Here is a 21,939-nt window from a genome sequence, read left to right as displayed (position 1 = left end):
CGGGTGAGAATAGATCTTCAGCAACCCATGGACCCATGAAGATCCGGAGTAGAATAGATCTTCAGCAACCCATGGACCCGTCAGGATCTGGGGTGGAAGAGATTTTCAGCAACCCATGGACTCGTGAAGATCCGGGGTAAAATAGGTCTTCAGCAACCCATGCTTGATGTAAGAGACGACTAACGGGATTGGGTGGTCAGGCTCGCTGACTTGGTTGATGCTTTAATCGTATCCCAATTGCGTAGATCGATACTCAGTGTATTGTCTGGTCAAGACTCGATTATTTACAGACCGCCGTCATTTAGCTGGAATAATGCTGAGTGAGGTGTTAAATAACACTAATAACGTTATGATTCTCGGAGGATCATCTTAGATAATCTGGCCTGATATCACTTAACTCGATATTGTTTCCACAGTTCCAGTATCAACTGTTGACATCACAATGTCTTATCCCGTGATGAAAGAATTATCTTAAGTGTGACTTCACCTTCCGGAGGCAAGAGTGTCCACAAACCCATATCAAAGCCTAGTTTCTACTCTTGCCATTTCAAGCCTACTTTTTCTGGCTCGATGGCGCCAACCCAAGAGTTGTGTCCCTTGTGTTAAAAACGCGATATCCAATCAGATCGATGTTTTATTTCGAGTGGCTTCACAAAGATGACTACCACAGCAGACGACCTGGTCGATCAGATAACGGAAAGATTTGAGATTTCATTCCTGACGAACAAAATGACTGATTAGCATAGTAAAGACACTTATAACTGTCATATATTGCTCCTACAATAAGTGAGCCATACAGACTAAAGAGACAGTAGCCAGTATCAAGTAACATTTCACATCGCGGCAACTTGAAACGCTCAGCGCGGGGTCGTCTAAAAATAGCACTGCATCTCAGTCGCTGCGATAAGCGTTGAGTTAAAAAAAATTAAGAAGTTTGCACTAAAATGTATAAAGGCACCTGAGGCAGTTGAAAGAAATCTTTGGACAACTTAGAAAATATTTGTCTAAGCTTAATTTTTGGAATAAATTCAGCGCAAATTCGACAGACCATGGCGCGCTTTCGGAACACATATGTTGATTTTGTAAAACATTCTCTGATTGGACTATCAATATGTGCGATAGTCCACTCATTTAGAGCACCGAAAATAGGTTTGAAATAGCAAGGGTAGAAACTAGACTTTGATGTGAGCTAGTGAACACTCTTGCCTTAGGGAAGATGAAGTGACCTATTCTTGAACAATGACTCCACTAATCAAGGTGTAAATAAATGATCGTTACTGACATACAATACCTTGTGTTCTGAACAGAAGATGATATTATTGGGCTCGCTATCAACGTTTGTGTTCTCGTCTGATCTCTGCCTTCCGTGAACATTAGGGAACATATTGTCCAATTGAAACCCCGCTCTTGAGTAGGAGGCAATCGATCGAACTATATCGATCCACCGCAATTATCCATGGCCCAATGACAATACATCGATGATAAGTAAAAACATAAATAGTTAAAATGGTATCAAAAGACGTAATATCCTGCCGGACAAAAGACTACATAATTGGATTTGATTGATCAAAACGTTACTAGACTGGAAACAGTCGCCGAAACACGACAAGCTTTAGATCAAAAACACCACTATGAAACCCGTATGCATAAAAAATATCACAATCGAATGACCATGTCTTTTGTGTTTTAATTTTAGCCACCACAAAACATGGATGTGTACTTTTTTTGCCCGGCAGTTAATAATGAAAGAATAATGATAATCATTTACTTTTTCAATCTCATTAAAATCAGATCTTAGTTCTCGCTACCGCTAAACAAAGATCTGAGGACATCCCATTACGGGTCACGTCAGAACCTATATACAGAGGTTCCATATATGGTCTTGTTGGGGGAGGTACTTTCCAAATTACACGCTTGATCGCACAAGCTACCTCCAAAATTTCACTTTTGATCGCACAACAAGCCCGCCACTCCGTTCACACTCTGGCAGGCCTGAAATATGCTCCTCTTTCAACAACGGAAATGTGACAAAGGTCATTTACATCACAAATATTCGCTAATCTGTGTATAAAATGGTGAAGCATCGATCGTACTTACTACTTTCCTTTCTGCGGCATCCTGATCACACCTGGCCGTTATGTCCGACTGTGACAGCGACAACAGTTTTCGGGTTACCATGGAATTGTGAATGTTTCTCGGAAGATGAATTGGTGATTTCGGAAGAAGTACAAATGAACCCCTACCTGTGACCGACATTAGTGACAAAAATAATCAGGATGATCCCCATCTTGGACGCATTGATCACAAGTGCTTGCAAAAGACAGTTGGTTCGTTTGTTTAGGATATTTTCTTCAAATCACAATATCCCTTTGTAATCTTGAAATAGCACGTCAAAGATGAAGCGACATGTCATAGACTCTGTGAATCCGTGTCACTTGCTAACGTACATTACACTATACACATTGCTGAGTGTTTTATGATACCTGGACTGATTGCTGGCATACATTATGCAATAATCTACTGCAGTTACATGTTGTTGTGAGATGAGTGAGTATGGTTTTACGCCGCTTTTAACTCTATCCCATTAGTATCACGACGGGGGACACCAGAAATTGGCTTCGAACACTGCACCCATGTCGGGAATCGAAAGCGGGTCTTCTGCGTGACGAGCGAACGCTTTAACCACTAGGCTACCCAACCGCCCCTGTTACGAGATGAGTGACTGTAGGAGAGAGAAAAATATCGTTGTTTAATTATCACTTATTGGCTACAAAGGCCAATCGATGTCAATCTGTATTACATCATGGATTGAGGGTATGTGAGAAACCCGCGCCCCTAAAATTCAAAAGGAAAATATCTTACAATGTCAAAATTTTATAATTCACTTTAAACCAAGGTTACTTGACGCACACCCTCTAGCCATACTCATGACTTACATGGAATCCATACCAGTATTATATATACAATACAAGTCTCCCACAACTCATGAAACAATCACTTGTATTCTGTACCCGGCTGATGGTAATACCCAATCAGCTTGCAGGCCTGTCCCGCCGTGCTGATTAAGCCACGCCTCCTTGTTACCGCTTCTAAGATTCGTTTGGGTTGAGACGGCGCCAACTTTACGTTTTCACGCTTTTTTATCGGTCATCGTATTGTAGTGAGTGAGTATGGTTTTACGCCGCTTTTAGCAATATTCCAGCAATATCACGGCGGGGGACACCAGAAATGGGCTTCACACATTGTACCCATGTCGGGAATCGAACCCGGGTCTTCGGCGTAACGAGCGAACGCTTTAACCGTAAGGCTACCCGACCGCCCCTTATCGTATTGTACATCATACTGGCTACATAATTACGAAAGAAAAATCTGTTACTATTTTTCATGATACTTGCACTTTAACGTTTTATTTGTTTAACGTTTTATTTGGGCTCTGAAAAAATACATACAACTATAAGTGTACCACTAATTATACCTTCCACTTACTCAATATAATTCTGATGTGGGTAGTATTTGAATCTCGGTGGCATGGAAACATAAAAGAATATATTCAAATTTGAAATGAAATGCAATATGATACCATAAAACCATTTGGTTAATGTGAAAAGTCAGACGAGGAGATCTACGAAACGTGACGGAAGCCCAATTTCACGGATTGACGACGATCATCTGCAGAAGATTCTCTTTTTACTTTGGCAAATTGACCAGAGTCAAACCAAGAATTAAAAACATGTTTGAGAAAATCCTTCAAACGTTTTCGGGGGATACGGGAAAAGGATCCGATCTCTGAAAATGATACAGAAGAAAAATATTTTTTGTTTGATTATTGAAAATCCTTTATCTTTTGAAACGGTCAACATTTCGATAACGAAACACCTGCGTGTAGATCGGTTAGCAACCGATAGAGGTTTGAGTGACAGGCTACTGTCAGAGAGATGATGGTCTTCGTCTCGTGTGCTGAAGATGGCAGCCGGTGTATTCCCATCTCATAAACTGCAAATGTGTAGTCAGTTATGCAGAACATGTGTTTTCTACTCTGGAAAACTAATCTGATATATTTTATCTCATTGAGAGTCTGGTGCGGGATAAGCCAAGCGTGTCACAAATGTCTCGAAGGTCGACTAATGAGGATTGGTTGTTTTTAACCGAATGCGAAAGTGGTTGTTTTCTCAAGATCGACATTCCAGCTCAATCACGAAGGCCTTGAAGGGGCCGGTCATTTATTATAGGGGATGTAGGGGCAGAGGGGCAGCAAAATATATGACAGTCTCTCAGGATTGTCTCCCCAAACCCCTACATGCCAAAACGCCCGCACCCCAAGATCCCTACACTTAGTGAAAACAACAGGGGGATTTACCTGTTGTAAGAGCGGAAGAGTCCAATGAAGTTGTAGCAGGATCATGAGGCGTACATTATAAGTTGTAGCAGGATCACGAGGCGTACATTATATTTTGTAGCAGGATCACGAGGGGTACATTATATTTTGTAGCAGGATCACGAGGCGTACATTATATGTTGTAGCAGGATCACGAGGCGTACATTATATGTTGTAGCAGGATCACGAGGCGTACATTATATGTTGTAGCGGGATCACGAGGGGTACATTATAAGTTGTAGCAGGATCACGAGGGGTACATTATATGTTGTAGCAGGATCACGAGGGGTACATTATATGTTGTAGCGGGATCACGAGGCGTACATTATATGTTGTCGCAGGATCACGAGGGGTACATTATAAGTTGTCGCAGGATCACGAGGGGTACATTATATGTTGTAGCAGGATCACAAGGGGTACATTATATGTTGTAGCAGGATCACGAGGCGTACATTATATGTTGTAGCAGGATCACGAGGGGTACATTTTAAGTTGTAGTTGTATCACGAGGGGTACATTATATGTTGTAGCAGGATCACAAGGGGTACATTATATATTGTAGCAGGATCACGAGGGGTACATTATATGTTGTAACATGATCACGAGGCGTACATTATATATTGTAGCGGGATCACGAGGGGTACATTATATGTTGTAACATGATCACGAGGCGTACATTATATATTGTAGCAGGATCACGAGGAGTACATTATATGTTGTAACATGATCACGAGGCGTACATTATATGTTGTAGCAGGATCACGAGGGGTACATTATAAGTTGTCGCAGGATCACGAGGCGTACATTATAAGTTGTCGCAGGATCACGAGGGGTACATTATATGTTGTAGCAGGATCACAAGGGGTACATTATATGTTGTAGCAGGATCACGAGGGGTACATTATATGTTGTAGCAGTATCACGAGGGGTACATTATATGTTGTAGCAGGATCACGAGGGGTACATTATATGTTGTAGCACGATCACGAGGGGTACATTATATGTTGTAGCAGGATCACGAGGCGTAAATTATATTTTGTAGCAGGATCACGAGGCGTACATTATATGTTGTAGCAGGATCACGAGGGGTACATTATATGTTGTAGCAGGATCACGAGGGGTACATTATATGTTGTAGCAGGATCACGAGGCGTAAATTATATGTTGTAGCAGGATCACGAGGCGTACATTATATGTTGTAGCAGGATCACGAGGGGTACATTATATTTTGTAGCAGGATCACGAGGGGTACATTATATGTTGTAGCAGGATCACGAGGCGTACATTATATTTTGTAGCAGGATCAGGAGGCGTACATTATATGTTGTAGCAGGATCACGAGGCGTACATTATATGTTGTAGCAGTATCACGAGGGGTACATTATATGTTGTAGCAGGATCACGAGGGGTACATTATATGTTGTAGCAGGATCACGAGGGGTACATTATATGTTGTAGCAGGATCACGAGGGGTACATTATATGTTGTAGCAGGATCACGAGGGGTACATTATATGTTGTAGCGGGATCACAAGGGGTACATTATATATTGTAGCAGGATCACGAGGGGTACATTATATGTTGTAACATGATCACGAGGCGTACATTATATATTGTAGCGGGATCACGAGGGGTACATTATATGTTGTAACATGATCACGAGGCGTACATTATATATTGTAGCAGGATCACGAGGAGTACATTATATGTTGTAACATGATCACGAGGCGTACATTATATGTTGTAGCAGGATCACGAGGGGTACATTATAAGTTGTCGCAGGATCACGAGGCGTACATTATAAGTTGTCGCAGGATCACGAGGGGTACATTATATGTTGTAGCAGGATCACAAGGGGTACATTATATGTTGTAGCAGGATCACGAGGGGTACATTATATGTTGTAGCAGTATCACGAGGGGTACATTATATGTTGTAGCAGGATCACGAGGGGTACATTATATGTTGTAGCACGATCACGAGGGGTACATTATATGTTGTAGCAGGATCACGAGGCGTAAATTATATTTTGTAGCAGGATCACGAGGCGTACATTATATGTTGTAGCAGGATCACGAGGGGTACATTATATGTTGTAGCAGGATCACGAGGGGTACATTATATGTTGTAGCAGGATCACGAGGCGTAAATTATATGTTGTAGCAGGATCACGAGGCGTACATTATATGTTGTAGCAGGATCACGAGGGGTACATTATATTTTGTAGCAGGATCACGAGGGGTACATTATATGTTGTAGCAGGATCACGAGGCGTACATTATATTTTGTAGCAGGATCAGGAGGCGTACATTATATGTTGTAGCAGGATCACGAGGCGTACATTATATGTTGTAGCAGTATCACGAGGGGTACATTATATGTTGTAGCAGGATCACGAGGGGTACATTATATGTTGTAGCAGGATCACGAGGGGTACATTATATGTTGTAGCAGGATCACGAGGGGTACATTATATGTTGTAGCAGGATCACGAGGGGTACATTATATGTTGTAGCAGGATCACGAGGGGTACATTATATGTTGTAGCAGGATCACGAGGGGTACATTATATGTTGTAGCAGGATCACGAGGGGTACATTATATGTTGTAGCAGGATCACGAGGGGTACATTATATGTTGTAGCAGGATCACGAGGCGTACATTATATGTTGTAGCAGGATCACGAGGAGTACATTATATGTTGTAGCGGGATCACGAGGCGTACATTATATGTTGTAGCAGGATCACGAGGCGTACATTATATGTTGTAGCAGGATCACGAGGCGTACATTATATTTTGTAGCAGGATCATGGGTATAAGGGGTTTTATGCAACAACAAATATTTGGGGTAGGGCCGTGAAACAATTGACATTTTATAATAAAATGTATAGTGCTTTTGTCTTTTGTTGAAGGTCGTGAATAAAATGTATAAGGACATTCTGAGGGTTATCCGAAAATATGACAAGCATTAGAGGAAGGCTATTGTTTTCAGAAGATTAGTGCATCAAAAACCTCCGACCCGCCCACCCCTCTAATAAATGGCCGGTCCCTTTGGGTCCGACAAACCAGTGATTAATATCATGAGCAACCTACGCTACTGTCAGGGTAAGATGACATGTGATCATCTAAGTCCCAGGCATAGTCTAGTGGTTGATAGCATAAGTAGCGTAAATGTCCCAGATCATCGTGCCTTTGATCACGCGGGCACTCCATGATTAATCCCGCACTTGGAAACAACATCTTGTCAATTGTTGTGTGACTCATCGTCACGTGACCACAATGTTGCTTACTGGCCTAAAACGTTCAGTGACTAACTTCAAGGGAGGTAACTTTACAGTCGATGTGGAAACATTTGGCCATGGGCGCAAACAGGATGTATGTTTCCCCATGTTTATTGCTGAGGAACCCTCAGGTATACTTAAGTGCACCTTATGGACAAATAGGTTAGGGGAGTAGGGTGGCCCAGTCGCCTAAGGCGCCACCACTTGCTTGGCAGAGTTACATCCCTTGGGTTTGGAGAAACCTATGATCGCGGGTTCGAATCCCAGATTCTTACATATTATATTTGTGAGTACAATAAGTGGTAAACGTCTAAGACCTGCATTAGCTCGATCTTTCCTCTCACACCCAGCTGACACGCCGTCATATAACTACAATCGATCTCAATGCGGCGTCAAATGAAACTAAACTCCCTCACTCATTCACTCATTGTGGGTTCGAAACCCGGTTCGCTCCGATTATGTTTCTAGGTTTGTCAGCACCATACCCGTGCTCGTGGGTTTCACCGAAGTGGTAAACGTCCGAGACCTGCATCACTTTGGGCTTTCCTCCCACATTAAGCTGACACGCCGTGATATAACTGGAATACTGTTTAAAGCGGTGTTAAACCCAACTCACTCACAGATGCTACCTTTACGGTATGAAAACATTTATGCAAGCATCTTGTCGACAAAAAAAACATATTATATAAAAACAGACGCATTATTTCGTCAAATTCAATTACATTTAAAAAATATTACTTACTGACCGAACAATCCAGCTATACTAATATGGCGAGTCAGTAATCCTACAATATTCTTATGTTTTCAGAACTGTTTTCAGAATACTGTTCGGCTAACTTTCTGAAGAAGATGGCTGCTGACAAGTTTACCTTTTTAACAAGACCTACCGCAGGCGAATCATCGTTCATCGGAAAGAACGCAAGTGGTAGCAAGAAGCGGGAACCGGCCGAGTTACATCCAATCGGAAGTTTAGTTTGGCGCCGTCTTTTGAATCAATACATCAATGAGAATGTTTTTCACTATCTCCGTCTCTACACGCTCAGGAATTTAACCTTACAACATACAATAACCTATCAAAACCTATATCGTACTATAATCGCCTATATTCAGATTCGGGCGGTCGGGTAACCTAGTGGTTAAAGCGTTCGCTCGTCACGCCGAAGACCCGGGTTCGATTCCCGACATGGGTACAATGTGTGAAGCCCATTTCTGGTGTCCCCCGCCGTGATAATGCTTGAATATTGCTAAAAGCGGTGTAAAACCATACTCACTCATTCTATATTCAGATTCTCATCGTAGTGAACCGGGGCTTACCTCGAGTTTAGGCCGGTCCCGGGCTTAACGCGTGGAGCTTCAATAATGGGCTTCACACATTTCACCAATGTGGAAATGTGGAAACAAGCCATCGCTTTAACCACTTGGCCACCCCCACTTTCCCTCTCTTCATACGTTGGTCAATGTAATTACTGACTTCCAGAGGCAGAATAAAGTGCTAACAGACCCTTTCTACTGTTTCAACTGCACTATACATATATGCACAAAAACGTACTGCTACGGTAACCCTATATACACTAATAGACCATTTAGATATTGACTTGACGCACTGTGTTTATCGTTTATACGGAGCAGCACCATAGATATATTTACCGCAGGTACATGAGGTTCGGTTTTCAGGTCTGCACAATGAAAGTTATGTCGAGTTATCCGTAGTTCGAGACAAGCGGAGTAAAGCTGTTAGACCCTGGCGTGGTATGGAGCAGGATGGGACCATTAACTTCCGTGCCCGTCGCCTTAAACGACACATCCCCAAAAAAGGGAGTTCGGCTTAAAGGGGTTTATTTATGTCAAAACTGTAATATCGTGTTTCCTACAAACCTGTTCTTCGACAAATGTGTCAAGTGACATATTATGGTTAAAGTATGTGTACATCAGGGCGTTATAATTCCCCGGCAGAGTATATATGAATGCACACAAAAGGCCTGACGTGGGTGTAGCTTACCTACACTCTGTGCAGTACAAGGAATGGCTTGATATTTGTCCACTATGTCATGAACACGTTGCACCAGGTCGTCAAGCTGCACCAAGGTACATCTGGATATTTACATATACAGTAAACTACGGTTATAACGAACTCAAAGGGACCACTAATTTGAATTCGTTATAACCGTAGTTCGTTATAAACAAATGTACGGAATATATACAGCGAAAAGACAGGACCAAAAAATAGTTCGTTATATCCGTCAGTTCGTTATAAGCGTGTTCGTTATAACCGTAGTTTACTGTAATTCTTTATGTAAATATTAGGGTCTCTCTTGTCATCTTGAATAAAGTGACGTAGGTCGTCGTGTGTTTGTACATCTTAAGTCTCAGGTTAAAATAATTGAATATCGAATCTTGCGATACAGACTACTGTTATAATCGTCACATCACGTTTTCTATTTAGATACCGTATTGAACCATACCCTGCGTGACTCACCACTCTATATAAAACCAATCCACAGATAGAAACTACCCTTGTGTTTCTATCGAACCATTATCTTGAAACTATGGCTATGTCGAACCTACCCTTTGATAAATAAAACTACCCTTGTGTGTCATATCCAACTTTTACCTTGAAACTATGGCTGTGTCGAACCTATCCTTTGATTAAAAACTACCCTTGTGTCGTATCCTACTTTTACCTTGAAACTATGGCTATGTCGAACCAATCCTTTGATTAAAAACTACCCCTGTGTGTCGTATCCGACTTTTACCTTGAAACTATGGCTATGTCGAACCTATCCTTTGATTAAAAACTACCCTTGTTTCGTATCCTACTTTTACCTTGAAACTATGGCTATGTCGAACCAATCCTTTGATTAAAAACTACCCCTGTGTGTCGTATCCGACTTTTACCTTGAAACTATGGCTATGTCGAACCTATCCTTTGATAAAAACTACCCTTGTGTGTCGTATCGCACCTTTACATTGAATCTATGGCTATGTCAAACCTTTGCACTGATAAAGACTACCTACGTGTGTTTCATCCCACATCGTTACCTTGAAAATCCCGATATATCGAACCTATCACGATAGGAATTACTCTTGTATGCGCCAGATCGCACCTTTACCTTGAATCTCCGGCCATATCGAATCTACTCCTCGAGGATATGTGCGTCATATAATTTATTTTAAGAAGGACACCTGTTCCATCGAATATCCCTTTCTGTAAAATGGATAGATTTTCTGTACAACCTTCACACAAGGACTGTCACACGCATAACGCATGTACCTATGAGTGTTTGAAGAGAGTGTTTCCGATTCAGTGGTGAACACAATTCTTTCAAATTACAGACCTATTTTGAAAACAGCACATTATAACGTTTGATAATCAATCAGACTCTGATCAAATCAATCTTTGGCCACATGTTCTATATGCGTCATGTGACACCAGGCTACTCCAGCGGAAACGTATAACCTTTAAAGTTATATAGATGTCACGTCCATTGATCAGGATAACAGGTGTCGCACGCTAAATTGATAACAAGCGGTGCTGATGCGGTTTCGTTCGATATCTTGTTTATTGTTATACAAATGCTTTGGCAATGGCGGCAGTAACGATGATTTGAAATATATATAGATCACACTTGGCAGAGATGGAAAAGGTGTTTTATATAAAACCACAACCAATTGTGCTATTTAATAATACCAATCTAAAAACACAGCAATGGTCGGCTGTAACAACACACGTCAAACCAGACTGGCGATACAGGATGTGCATCCCCTTTTTGAAGCATACCAACCATGTCAACCCATCAATATATAACCAAATATATAACATTTGGTGACATGGTTTCAGCATCAACAATTTAGTTGGCGTGCCCTTTACGCCAAGAGAAATCTGTTTCAGCAGAAAATCTGGACTGGTTAGTCGCTTGCATTGACAAGTAATATTTAGGTTACAAAAGCAAATTGTGTCCCGAGTTATGTGATCCCCCCCCCCCTCACTCACACACACACACACACTCCTATACACACACCTCTTTTTTTCAACCATATGATTTTATATAGCTTGGTGCAAGGCATGCCACATATGAAATATTCATATCGATTAAGCTCAGGGGGTGAAATGTGCCAATGAATTTCTGACTTGTTGAAGAAAGGAAGGTCATGTCCTGTGTTGGTATACACTACCGTGTAACATTGACAGCACTTTCACACAGTGACTGTAATTTTAATCTCTTTAAAGTGACCTGGCTAATGTGATATATAGCGACAGACAGTTCAGGGTTAAAGAGAATGTACAATGCTAAGTAGGACTCAAAGCTTGTTGGAAATTTAAAGACTAACTATAGGAGTAATAAATCAAGCAGAACATCGTTTCCCAGTGTAGGTATAAATACAGTCTAGATGGCGATCAAAAAAACATAAAACATTACGTTATGATTAATGCAACTTTGTACAATTATATCAATTAAATGGATTATTCGTTCCTATGAAATCGTCCCGATTCACGAATGTCCGTTGTATGTGGTCATGTCAGTTTAAGTACGTGTAGACGTTCCCAGGTGTAAAGTTCGAGGGGCTTGATTAACGAGGTTTTGCTATAAATATAACAAAGGTTTTCCCACGTGTTATATCCGTGGCTGACTATATCCCATGCCTGCTGCTTGTGTGTACATGCACTGTTCAAATATTTAGCGGATACCACATCAAACAGAAGGCTGATTCTCTATAATCTCTGTGCTATCAAATAAAGGATGTATTCACAACCATCGATATAAGTGGTCATCAAAGAAGGATTAATCGAGGTTCCATCAGAGTGATATATACAATTGTGTAAATGCAAAACAGCTGTGCGAAATAGTATTCAGTAAAATTGTCATTATTAATTTACAAAAATATGACATACATTCTGTGTTGTTAATTGCTTCTACAAATAACGTTGGTCATAATACCAATCACTGGTTTGTCTGATCCAGGCAGTCAAATGAGTCACGGATTTTGTTTACTGTACAGTGTCGCCAGTCTCTCTTCTACCTCAATAAAATCTCAAGTCCAGATACGTCCATACAGTAAATGGAGATTATATCATTCTCCATGATATAGCAATATAATATTACTTGTACAACTGATTATGGATAAATGACAGTGAAGAAGACTTCTGTTGAAAATCTGATGATTTTATAGAATGATGACAGCAAGGATTTATGCATGTCTAAACGCTTTTTTATATATATCATATACTTACCTACCGCGAGACCCGTGAAGATCCGGGGTAGAATAGGTCTTCAGCAACCCATGCTTTCCGTAAAAGGCGACTATGCTTGTCATAAGAGGCGACTAACGGGATCGAGTGGTCAGGCTCGCTGACGTGGTTGACGTATGTCATCGTATCCCAATTGTGTAATGCCCCTCTCAATGAAATGCTATGTGATCAAGTTGATGTTTTTTTACAGAGGTTTTGACGTGTTTAATTTTCCGGATCATGTTTGTATCTTCCGGTAGGTGCGATCGAATGGCCTGTTGCCATGGACACTGACCAGAACTCGCGTTAGGTCCGTTAGTAAAACAAATAGTAGTATTTGAAGTTGAGCGAGACATGGAAATTTGGGCATCGCATAAAACCAAAAGCTCGGTAACAATGTCCAAAGAAAATGTTCTTTTTGGTTATTTATCGAAAAATAACAATCCTTTAAACCTTATTATTATTTTTTCTAAACGAATTATTTTCAACTTTAGAAATAATAAATATCCAAACCATTCCAATTGATACAGAAGGCGCTCATGAATATTTTAAGTTAACAAAGTATACTTCCGTCATTAATTGCAATAGAGATTACTTTAATAAGCTTTGGTCAAGCTGCTTAATTTCTGTGAATTGTCATGCAAAACCGTGTAAATGCTCAAGAAAAATAAACAAATTATAAAAAAATGCATTTGAAGTTGTCATATGTGGCTGAATTTTATGATATTGAATGCGTTTGATTTGACGACACGTGAAACAGTTTTCATAAAAGGGTGGGGAAAGCGAAACAGGTTTAAGACGTGTACTAAGCACAACTTGGAGGTGACAAGATTATAATCATGAAGCTTCACAATCGACTTTTAAACAAGAAGCGATCACAACGCTGTTGTAAGTTCATATTAAAATATAGGGATTATGATAGTCTTAACGCCAAGTTAGTTATGTGTATGCAGGGCCAGTTAAAGTACAATAGATTAGAGTCGGCGTGGGGCGAGTGAGTGAGTGGGTTGGGTTTAAGGCCGTCCTAGAAACTATTCCAGTTCTATTGCGGCGTGACTTACTTCCAAAAGTGATGATTGTTTTAGACGTGTACTTTGGCGAGGCGTCATAATCAGGGAGATCTAGGCCAAATGAGGGTGATATCTAGACATAATGAGGGTGATGTAGGATCCTTGTAAATGTCCAACAGAAAGTGTCGAGATTGCTCTTCGCATGGTTGATTGCAGTTTGCGGTAAATGTCCAACAGAAAGTGTCGAGATTGCTCTTCGCATGGTTGATTGCAGTTTGTGGTAAATGTCCAACAGAAAGTGTCGAGATTGCTCTTCGCATGGTTGATTGCAGTTTGTGGTAAATGTCCAACAGAAAGTGTCGAGATTGCTCTTCGCATGTTTGATTGCAGTTTGTGGTAAATGTCCAACAGAAAGTGTCGAGATTGCTCTTCGCGTGGTTGATTGCGGTTTGCGGTAAATGTTATGTCCAACAGAAAGTGTCGAGATTGCTCTTCGCATGGCTCATTGCAGAGTTTGTGGAAATCATTATGTCGAGATTGCCATGAGCATGGTTGGTTGCACAATCTGTAGTAATTATGTTTTCGAATAGTGTATCGAGATTTCATTGCTTGACGATAGACTGACGCGTATGGCGATTGTTGTCTCGAACAATAGTATTGAGATTTCATTGCTTGATTGAAAAAAATTGAGTCGTAAAAGTTTGGATTTTTTTATTTTGATTGAAGATTGAATGCATATAGTTATGTCGAACTCCAGTCCCACTATCAAGAGGCCGTGAAAAATAGCTGACAGCCTTAACGGTAAACTCCAACTTCAGCCAATCGGTGAGGTGGGGTGAAATTGGGCTTAACGTCGCGTCCAAGATTATTGCACTTATATAGCGACGTGCATGCACGTGTATGTATGTGTGTGTGGCTGCTTGTACTAGTCCGGACTGATGCCGATTTATAGTGCTAGCTCACTGAGATACCATGCCGCAGTTTAACATGAATACCCTACTCAGACACAGTATACTGACTCCGAGCCGACCAGTCCTTGTTTTAGCCCCTAAATGCCGAGCGCCAGACTGGGTAGCAACAAGTACCATCTTTTAACGTCTTTTGGTATGACGCGGCTGGGGATCGAACCCCGGACCTTCCGCTCTCCGGGCGGACGCTCTACCATTAGACCACGGAGGCGGTCTTCCGCCAATCGAGCATGTAGACTCCACACACATATAACCTGTTCTGATCGTACTGCAATTTAGTTGTTTCAGGACCAAGCCTATGTATGTTGAGATAGCTGTTTTACACAAGAATTGGCACCGTACTTCATTCGCTCTGACAGATTCCATGTATTTCTGCAGATCAACGCGCTCGTATTCTTGTTCTCATGTTGCCGTTACATCTGCCAGCATGGTAGTTTTGTAGCACCAAAATAGATACATGGAACCAGCAATCGTCTGTGTGTGTATCACGGATGAAAGGGCCCCAACCATGACGTGCATGTGTGCAGAAAGGCTTCTAATCAAGATCTCGACCGATAAACGAGAACAGATGAGCTGGCGACTTTGTGATTCAAGCAGCGCGTTGCGCGTCATTAAGGGTTAGCTGGGCCAAGTGTGTGAGTTGGTGAGCTGACTGATTAATAGCCACTTTGAGTTATATCACAACACCAATGACGCGGGTATTAGATGCCAACTTAGTAAATCCCGTAAACATTCCACGGAAGATGATCAGGACTGAGGTTTGAACCCACGACTATCCGATCCTGACTTATTAATGGCACAGCGAAAAGAGGCGACCTAGCCTACTGTGCCACCCTAAATGGCGCCAAGAATGTGCTGGGCTGGAGACACCAGAAATGGGCCCCACGCACGGTATCCCTATGCGGAATCGAACCGGTATCTTCGGTGTCACTGTGTCGAACGCGTTAACTAGTAGGCTACCCAACAGGACATTAGTTATATTCACCAACGCACAAGGAATTACTATATAGACCTGGTCGCGTACCTATTTCTCATGTTGGGTGTTCTGGTGGTTGGAATTTAGAAACATACACTTAGGGGACGCCATTAGATGATCAGGTGTGAGGGTGGAGGGTGGAGGGTGGGGTAGGGGTGGTGGAGCCTTGCCTTATAATGGTTTCTTAATCCTTTTTCTAATTATGCAGATCATGTGAGCAACACAGGTACATTTAGCATGTTTTGTCCTTTGTCCTTGCATTAGGTCTAAAAGTAATTTCCTCACTAATGATATACACACAATATTTTTTTACCGAAAGCTATGTTTGACTTTTCACGCCAGTGATTCCCTGACGCGTACTACTGATCGTGACGTCATTGTATTCTGTGTACCCAAAATGTTGCCAGTATTCCATAAAGTACTTTTTTGCCTGAGACGGTAAGGAACACGTCATGGGCTGCAATGGAGACCTACTTGTACAGACCGGTTGTCCGCAGTTTTTTGTTTGTTTGTTGTTTAACGCCGAACGCACCAATATTCCAGCTATAGGACGGCGGTCTGTAAATAATCCGAGTCTGGATCAGATAACCAAGTGACGGACATCATGAGCATCGATCTACGCAACTGGTATACGATGACTGGCATCAACCAAGTCAACGAGCCTGACCACCCGATCCCGTCACTCGCCTCTTTCGACAAGAATGGTTTGCTGAAGACCTAACCTAACCCGGATTTTCACGGGTCTGTCCGCGGTGTGTACAGAGTGACATTGATGATTGATTGATTGATTGACTGATTGATTGGTGTCGTTGTTTCACGCCGCACTCAGCAATATTCTAGCTATATGGCGGCGGTGACATAGGTGACGAAATATTGATCAGATGTATCAGATGAATCGATCTTTAAAGTCGATGTGTTTTAATTGCACGCATGGAGTGGTAATACTTGCGATATTCGGGAAATACCTTCCTATGCAACAAAATAACATTATATATAGTCGTTTGAAGTTGACACTTACTGTTCAACACATCTGTCGCCAGTAGCTAATGTATCCCCGCGGTGCCATACATCATTCTCTATTTAATTAAACTGCTACCAATACTCAGATCAAAACATGACATTGGAAAAAGAAATTATCCCACTTCAAAACCGCCAATATTATGGAATCGTCATAAAACGTTTGACGACAACCGCGTGCGAGTCACACAAACACACCTCGTCCGTACTACCCGAGGAAGACAGAGAGATCGAAACAGTCGTCATGGCAACGCATATAATCGATAAGATATCAAGTATACGAGAGCGCGGCATGTTGGCGCGAGACTCGTCCTCCCATCGTCGCGCAGCGCACCTCAGCGAATGATAAACATCCCCATTGTTTCTTTGCAAGCTCGGACAATACCTTACGTGTGCCACCGATGTTGTTGCACGTGCTTTCTGTTCGAGTGATCGTGAAATTCGTGTTTAGACCCAGGGCACGCATGTGCGGGGAAACTCTCTGAAAATGGGATCGATTGCATTGTCGGACAACGTGTATAAAACAGGGGAGGAGTTGATCCCGAGTGACGAGACGATCTTACGCTTACTTTTAACTGCATATAGATAATAGCGCTTAAGACGGCCGTTCTGTTGTTTAGGCCTGGTCGTAGAAACCATGTCTATAGGCTATCTCAGAAAATAAAAGTAAAAAGTTTGGAAATTTGAAGTGATGAAATATTTTCCAGTCTATACATTTATGTGCTCTTTCTATATACAAGTTTACCTTATTAAAGAATTATTCATTGTGCGTGTATACAATCAATACGTATCGAGAGCTGTGCAGAGTTGCGTCCCTTGGGTATGCCAGAAACCTATGAGTGTGGGTTCTAACCCCATTTTACCCTGATAATGTTTCTAGGATTGACAGCACCATACCCGTGCTCGTGGGTTTCACCAAGTGGTAAAGTCTGAGATTGCATCACTTTGGACTTTCCTCCCACAGTAAGCTGACACGCACTCATATAACTGGAATACTGCTGAAAGCGGCGTTAAAACCAACTCACTCACTCACTCAAACTAACGCCGCGGTTAAATTATCTTCATTGGTAAAGTTAAGATTAGAGCACAAGGAATATTTAAGGCCTGTTTTGTTTTGTTTTAGGTTGTTTGTTCATATTCTGTTTAATATGTTTGATACACTAAACGGGGCGGTGGGGTAGCCTAGTAGTTAAAGCGTTCGCTCGCCACGCTGAAGACCCGGGTTCACAGTGTGTTAAGCCCATTTCTGGTGTCCCCATCCGTGATATTGCTGGAATCATCCAAACATCCAAGTGTTTTCAAAAGTCATTCTCACAACATAGTCTGCATGTTGAACTAAACCCGAAGAGGCCTCACTGCAATATGCTTGTCACAAACTAACGGCTGACCGCAATAGACTTGAATGTGCTTGGTAAATATACGCAGGAAACATTGCACCCGAAAAACAAACGTCATTATTTGCGATTTAGCTCTAAATTATTCTATAGATTATTGGTTCAGGAATGTCAAACACTCTGAATAACTGCAAATATTTGGTCATTAATATGTTCTGGGCATCAATATTCATAGGCAAATAGAATAACATTTTAGTCCTCAACCCCTTGACCATGGTGCAAAAAGGAGTAGCCTCCCCTGACCAAAGGCGATCGTTTCTATTCCCTATGAAATTTTGGCTTAGCATGTCGGAAGCAGTGTCCTCAAGCATCAATCATCTGTAATTGTGTCATAAAATTCGACAATGATAGTTTCATACAAAGAACCTTCTGTCCGCGTTTCCAAAACAAATAATTATTTGATATTATTCACGGCGCCTCATCTTGTTGTTTCAGTGGACCGCTTCCGCGGTCTAGTGGCAGAGCGTCCGCCCGGAGAGCGGAATGTCGAGGGTTCTATACCCTGGCTGCGTCATACAAAAAGACGTTAACATATGTTGCTACCCTGCCTGGTGCTCGGCATTAAGGGGCTTAAACAAGGACTGGTCGGCTCGGGGTCAGTATACTGTGTCTGAGTGGGGTATTCATGTTAAAACTGCGGCATGGTATCACTGGGATATCACTAGAAAATCGGCATTAGTCCTTACTAGTACAAGCAGTCACACTAACATACAGACACACACACACGCACACACGCGCGCGCGCGACGTTAAACCTCATTTCACCTCACCTCACCTTATTCCAGGAATTCTCTGAATTATTAGTCGTTTTGCAGAGTTGCGTCCCTTAGGCACGCCAGAAACCTATGATTGCGGGTTCGAATTCCGGTTCGCCCCTATTATGTTTCCAGCACCATACCCGTGCTCGTGGGTTTCACCAAGTGGTAAACGTCCGAGACCTGCATTTCTTCGTGCTTTCCTCCCAAATTAAGATGGCACGCTACGATATAACTGGATTACTGGTAAAAGCAGTGTTAAAGCCATCTCACTCGCTCACTCTGAATTATTAGGAATTATTTCTGAATACAACGTAGTAGGTGAGTTGTTTAAAGCCACAGTTAGCACTATTCCAACTATATCACTCCGGCCTGTAGATATTAAAGTCTGGGGCAGAGAAACCAGAACCAACTAAAGGCAAGGAAAACAGCACCCAACACGTGTCTACTGACAAACACTGTCCTAGTTGTCAGCCTAATCAACGAATTCAGACATATATTGTTTAAAGCCGCACTCCCAAATATTCCAGCTATGTGACAACGGTATGAAAACAATCGAGTCTGGACCAGACAATCCAATGATTGACACCATGAGCATCGATCTACGCACGGTATACGATGACATGCTTAAAAAATTCAGTGAGCCTGACCACCCGATCCCATTAGCCGCCTCCATTTACAAGCATAGTAAACTCTTACGACAGGCGAATCCTGGTCCGGGAGGGATCTGTGAGGTGGCCTAGTGGGTAAACCGTTCTCTCCGCTCAGTCCTTGCTCTCCTTACTCCCGGGTTCGATTCCCAACATAAGTATAATATGTAAACACTATTTCCCGTCGTGATATTGCTGGAATAAAAGCGGCCTAAATCCAACCTCACTCACTCACTCACTCACTCACTCACTCACTCGGCCCACTGTATCAGCCGGACTGGTGCTGTTATCACTGGGTGTTATCACTGGTTGTAGTAGTTATCTATAGATAATTATTTCAGTCCCTTTACCAGTTTGGGCTTGTGTTGAGAAAGGTGCAGCCCTGGTCGAGCTAATATAGCTCGAAAAGAGCCTATCGGCACAGGTGGAGGAAGGAATGGTTTTCAACGTCTTGTAATAATAAACACACAAATAGGTTGTTTCTTCAATAGACACTGCTTATTTACAGGACACCTTTTGTTTGTTTTGCCAGCACTTATGTATCAATATCTCGACACGGGTCTCCCTTCTGCCCTACCCCGTCATCAGGGAGTGTTTGGGGTAATGAAGAAAATGGATTCGGGTGACGTTTGGCACGCTGCTTGCAGACGTAAATATTGAATGAAAATAAAGATTTGATTTTAGTCGATGGGTGTATCTCGTAAGACTAAGTGTGGTTTACATTCAATATGACTGTGGCTGAAGGGGGTAGAGCTTCAGTAAGCCGCGACGCTATTTTTTCTGTTTGAAAGGAACGTTTGGTGTAGCTTTAATGTGCATGTGGTTCGTCCATCTGTGTACAGGTTGTCAGACCAGGTGTCTATCAGCGTAAATATAGAAAAGACGTGAAAGAGTGCAGATAAACATGTTTATGGAGCGTTGATCTTTGACTTGAATGTTTAGAAGTTGTGTAGGGAGCGGGTGGTGTTTGTGGTAGTAGTAAGAGGAGTAATGGTAGTTGCAGCAGCAGTAGTTGTAATAGTAACAATAGTGAAGGTAGTAATAGTAGTAGTAGTCGTGGTGGTAGTAGTAGTAGTAGTAGTAGAGCAGAAGCAGCATGAGTATTAGTAGTAACAAAAGTAGTGGTAGTAGTCGTCGTAGAAGTAGTAGTTTGTTGTTTAACGCCGCTCTCACCAATATTCCAGCTATATGACGGCGGTCTGTAAAAAATCGAGTGTGGACCAGAAAACCCAGTGATTGACATCATTAGCACGATGTACTCAATTGGGATACGATGACATGCATCAACCAAGTCACCGAGTCTGACCACCCGATCCCGTTTGTCACCTCTTACGACAAGCTTGGGTTGCTGAAGACCAATTCTACCGCGGATCTTCACGTGTATCGTAGTAGTAGCAGTAACAATAGTAGTAGTAGTAGTAGTAGTAGAAGTAGTAGTAGTAGTAGTAGTAGTAGTAGTAGTAGTAGCAGCAGCAGCAATAGTAACAATAATGAAAGTAGTAGTAGTCGTGGTGGTGGTAGTAGTAGTAGTAGTAGTAGTAGTAGTAGTAGTACTAGTAGTAGTAGCAGCAGTAACAATAATGAAAATAGTAGTAGTAGTAGTAGTAGCAGTAGTAGTAGTAGTAGTAGTAGTAGTAGTAGTAGTAGTAGTTCGCAAACTAGGCGTTAGACCAGGACATGCATTGTCTTCTTGTATTCGTTGGAACTCGAATCATTACGGAACAAGCCGACTGATTTCGCCATGACAATAAGCAACTATTGTAGCCGAATGCTGCAATACTCGAGTTGTAACAAACAAAGCCGATGTAGTCTCAGACAGGTTTCACGTTAAACGCCATTAACGCTGATCCCAGCGCCACACTGACGACATACTTGACCAAAACAAGAACAGTAACTCGCGCGTACATTAGCGGAACAGCAGGCCTCTCGTCAACTTTCCTTCTAACGGTACCCTAATAACTTTCCAAGGAGTCTGAACTTTCTAAGTTGGTCCAGAATTCCACTAATACCTTTACTGATATTGCAAGAGCTTCACAAAGTGTATCACTTGTAACCCACTAATTAGCTAAGTACTCGTGTTTCCAAATATAGCTTAATGACATCTGCTATAGAATAAATTCTTGTAAATGGCGGTATAACTGGCCATAAAACCAGTCTAATTATTGTCAAGTATTATGTGTATATACTCCAGTAACTCTAGCAACGGAGTATTTCTAGACAAGTTCTGTTTGGTTATATTAGTAACGATATATGTCAATTGGTATGCAAAGGATGGGCTATCTTTCAC

Source organism: Haliotis cracherodii, unplaced genomic scaffold (genome assembly GCF_022045235.1).
Source record: "Haliotis cracherodii isolate W230 unplaced genomic scaffold, xgHalCrac1.p SCAF_1, whole genome shotgun sequence".
Taxonomy (NCBI): domain Eukaryota; kingdom Metazoa; phylum Mollusca; class Gastropoda; order Lepetellida; family Haliotidae; genus Haliotis; species Haliotis cracherodii.
The sequence above is the reverse complement of the archived record's forward strand: the minus strand, read 5'-3'. Positions refer to the sequence as shown.